Below are 4,928 nucleotides of genomic sequence, written 5' to 3'. Positions count from 1 at the left end.
TAGTACTATTTAACAGTACTCAAAAAATTCTGTACATAAATTAACTCAAAACACAATTACCGTACTCAAAATTTTGTACATGGCAAAGTTATACTAATTACTGTACTCAAAATACTTAGAATTACAGTACTCAGCTGGTATACTGGCAAATAGAACAGAACATCTGAAATAGCATATAAGTACATGATACAAAAGTTTGCAGTAGATGGGATATACTGTATATAAACAGTACTTTTAAAAATATGGGTATACTGAAGTGAAAAATATAAGTATACTGTAGTGAAAATCAGTACTTAAGTGAAAATATGGGTACTTAAGTGAAAATATATGTACTTAAATGAAAATATGGGTACTTAAGTGAAAATATCAGTAATTAAATGAAAATATAAGTACTTAAGTGACAAGTATCCCGTAGTAAAAAGATGAGCATACTGTAATAAAAATACTTAATATGGTGTAGTAAAAATAAAATGATAGGACCAGTAAACATAAGGGAAATATACTGTAGTGGTAAAAGCATACTCATACCTTAATGTATAAACCAATTACCAACATGAGTATACCAGTAGATGAAGCTGTAGATGTAGACTGTAGACCGAAGGCTTGAGACCTGAGACCAAAGCGACCAAGACCACAAACCAGAACTCCAACAGACCAGTATATCTATCTAAATTTTATCTATCTATCTGAGCCAGTCCTATCCCATTCCCCATAAGCCTAGTAACTATACCCACACCCCCCTCCCCCCACCCGACCCCTATCTAAAACCACACCATGGAGAGAGAATGGGTTAATTCAGACAGATATAGTAGGGAAAGCAATAGATAGACTGACAGAGCGACAGGGTGATGAGATGGAGAGAAAATTTGTATATAATACAGACCACGAAAAGACTTAGGAAAAAAAAAAAGGAAGGTGGTTGAAGAAAGAAATTAAACTCTCCGGCCATAGAGCGTCACGCCGCCCAATCTCCATGCTCTCTGTTGATTTTATCGCATGATGTGTACACGTGAAGGTGCACACATCCATGCAGCGCGTACACATGCACCTACGCGTGCATGTGCGGCTATGACGACATCTTGGATTGAATGAGGTGGAGGTAGGCTCTCACACCCCACTAATTCAAGCACTTCATAGCATAAAATCAGACTAGGGAGGCAGAGAAAGGGCAGGTTAACAGGCAGAGGAGGCTTAAGTGGGGCGAGAGGGAACGAGTATACGTACCAGGGGACGAGTCGGACGTTGTGTGTCCTCGGGGCCTCTCTGCGGAAACCAGGGACCCCAACTACCGCGTCAACTACGCCCCGTACTAGCCACCGCTGCATTGGACTGACCCCTCCTCCTCCTCCTCCGATCAAGTCCGCAGGTCATGCAACTTTCGGGAAGCCAGTCGAGGTCGGCCTTGTCGGGGGGATGCCCAGCCCCGCCCCAAGGATAAACACAAGGGTGAGAGGCCCCGCACCCACACCCGCCTTGGTGGGCCCGGGGACTACGCTGAAAGGCAGAAAAAAAACATCACCACCACCAAAAAAACATCTATAGTTAAAAAAAAAAAAATACTACGCTGAAAGGAAAAAAAACATTTAAAAAATCTACAGTAAAAAAAAATCAAAAATAATCAAAAAATCATCTAGTAAAAAAATCAAAAATAAATATCAAATAAAATAAATTACCACCAAAATATCATCTCTAGTAAAAAATAAAAAATATATAAAAAATCATGTCTTGTAAGAAACCAAAAATAAAAAAAATTAAAATCACCACAAGAACCAACATCTCTAGTAATAAAAAAAAATATATAGTCTATCCGACACCTAATTTCATGGGATGTACTGTACTTTAATAATAATAACAATAATACTGTAATAATAATCATCATCAAGGCTCTTGTTTGGCGTGCCACAGCTGGGAAATGTAAGTATTTTTTCCCTTCGGCAAATATTTTTTACATACAAGTTGCGAGGATAAAATACACCCACTTCAAAACCCAGTAAAGTACAAAATAAGTACATCTCACTTGAATGTACAAAGCAGAACGTTGTGGTCGATTATTAAGTCTTTCGTTGTTGGTATTGTCAATGTTTAAAACCTCATCATTCTGATTATCACAATGTGTAAATAAATAAATAGTTTCATTTTATTGCTGGTAAATATTTCGCCTCAGTCAGTTTGGCTGCTAAAAATTTATATGACTCGTACATCTGAAACCTTAGCAGCTAAATTCATCCCAACCATCGGCAATTGGCAAAAGCCCTGATGATGATGATAATATAAAAATATATAATAGCTAGTTTCTCCTACACCCACATCCACCTTTTTTATACTGGCTTCAGTGGGCTGATGAGACGATTATTGCATATAAAATGATACGATTATTGTACGGTAACTATAAAATACAATTCGATCATTGTTAACAGTAAAATGCAATACCCGTTTCCATAGCACTTCTTCGTGACTAGCATCATTCATGTTAATTGATTGTTGCATCTATCTCCATCCATCTACCAGTGGCTATATACCTATTACCAGAAGCTTTAATTCCGTTAAGGGGTGGCCACAAACAAATCACCATATAACCCTGTCCCCAGCCATTTCACTGCCCTGCTCCCAGCTCACACCCCTTTCTCATATCTCTCCACTCCATCCCTCCATCTCATCCCCAGTCTCCCCTTCTATGTATAAGTCCACACTCTACCCATCAAACAATGGGTTATCTTTGGGAGTCGAGTGCTTGACAAATTTGGGCAAGTGATTTATTCTCATACAATGGATTGTAGGGGAATTTTGGGTTACAATAAGAGGAGCTAATGTGAATCTAATTGGGGTATTATTTTCCACGTTGCCAGTATGCAGTTCAGGGAAACATATACTGTATTACGAACGTGTCAACAAGTGTCTATGGTAAGCATTCCACTGCAGCAGATTAGGTTAGGTTAGGTCCAGAAAAATATACTGCAGAACCTAGGGGTGTATTGGCAACTTGTAAAAATGTACCCTGATTTGATTTAGTTGTGAGAAAATAAATGTCTTTCATATAGCCACTTTTATAACAATTATTTTGACCAACACATTTTTAAGTTTAAGTGATTTATTGCTCATATAACTGATTTTGGGTTAGATTAAGAGGATATGTGATTCTAATTTGCTTTGTTGTGAGGAAATTAATATCTTTCATACAGCCACTTTTATAACAATACGATTAATCTGACATACAAATATTTACGTTTAAGTGATTTATTGCTCTTATACAGCTGACTTTGGGAGAATTTTGGGTAAGATTAAGAGGCGATAATGTGAAGCTAATTTGGGTATTATGTTGCACGTTGCCAATATGTGGTTCAGGGATACATATACTGTATTATGAACTACATGTCAAGTGGGGTAGTGGAGGGTTTGTGCCCCTCCTCGTAAAACAAATGACTCAGTCAAATGGCCACCCCTTACGGGATTATGGCGTCTGGCAATAGACAGATAACCCTGAACGCATAGTATGACACCTAACTCTAAGGCAAGCATTCCACAGCAACAGGTGAGGTTAGGTTAGGTCCAGAAAAATATACTGTAATGCAGAACCTGGAGGTGCATTGGCTACTTGTAAAAATGTACTCTGATCTGCTTTGGTTGAGGAAATTAATCTCTTTTATACAGCCACTTTTAAAAATACGATTATTTTAACCAACAAATATTTAAATTCTAAGTATTTATTGCTCAAACAATTTATTTTGGGGGAATTTGGAGTTAGATGAGGATATATGTGAATCTAATTTGCTTTGGCTGAGGAAATTAATCTTTCATAAAGCCACTTTCATAAACAATAATTATTTTTAACAAATATTTAGGTTTAATTATTTATTGCTCTCATATAATTGATTCTGGGGGAATTTTGGGTTAGATTATGAGAATATATGTGAATCTAATATCCTTTGGTTGTGAGGAAGTAAATCTCAGCCACTTTTAAAAATACGATTATTTTGACCAGCAAATATTTAAATGATTTATTGCTCTCATTGATTTTAGGGGAATTTTGGGTTTGAGCAAGAGGAGGCATGTGAATCTAATTTGCTTTGGTTGAGGAAATTAATCTTTCATATAGCCACTTTTATAAACAATACGATTATTTTTAACAAGTATTTAGGTTTAAGTATTTATTGCTCTCATATAATTGATTCTGGGGGAATTTTGGGTTAGATTATGAGAATATATGTGAATCTAATATCCTTTGGTTGTGAGGAAGTAAATCTCAGCCACTTTTAAAAATACGATTATTTTGACCAGCAAATATTTGATTTATTGCTCTCATTGATTTTAGGGGAATTTTGGGTTTGAGCAAGAGGAGGTATGTGAATCTAATTTGCTTTGGTTGTGAGGAAATCTTTCGTATAGCCGCTTTAAGATTGATTATTTTGACCAAGATTTTTTAAAGTGATTTAATGCTCTCTTACAACTGATTTTGGGGAAGTTTTGAGTTATATTAGAAGCTATTTGATTCTAATTTGCTTTGGCTGTGAGGAAATAAATCTTTCATATAGCCTCTTAAAAACACTATTTTGACCAACATTTTTAGGTTTAAGTGATTTATTGCTCTCATACAATTGATTTTAGGGCAATTTTGGGTTAGATTAAGTGGATATATGTGAATCTAATTTGCTCTGGCCGTGAGGAAATCAGTCTTTCATATACTCACTTATAAACAATACAATTATTTTCACACAAATTTTTAAGTTTAAGTGATTAATTGCTTTCATACAACTGATTTTAGAGGAATTTTGGGTTAAATTAAGAGGCTATTTAAGAATAAATCTCCTTCATATTGCAGCTTTTAAAGATACAATTATTTTGACCAACAAATATTTAGGTTTACCGGTAAGTGATTTATTGCTCATATAATTGATTTTTGGGGAATTTTGGGTACATTACGAGGTGATAAT

This window comes from Coenobita brevimanus, chromosome 68 (genome assembly GCF_032717465.1).
Source record: "Coenobita brevimanus isolate Jiangsu-jjx chromosome 68, ASM3271746v2, whole genome shotgun sequence".
Taxonomy (NCBI): domain Eukaryota; kingdom Metazoa; phylum Arthropoda; class Malacostraca; order Decapoda; family Coenobitidae; genus Coenobita; species Coenobita brevimanus.
Note: the sequence above shows the minus strand (reverse complement) of the source record.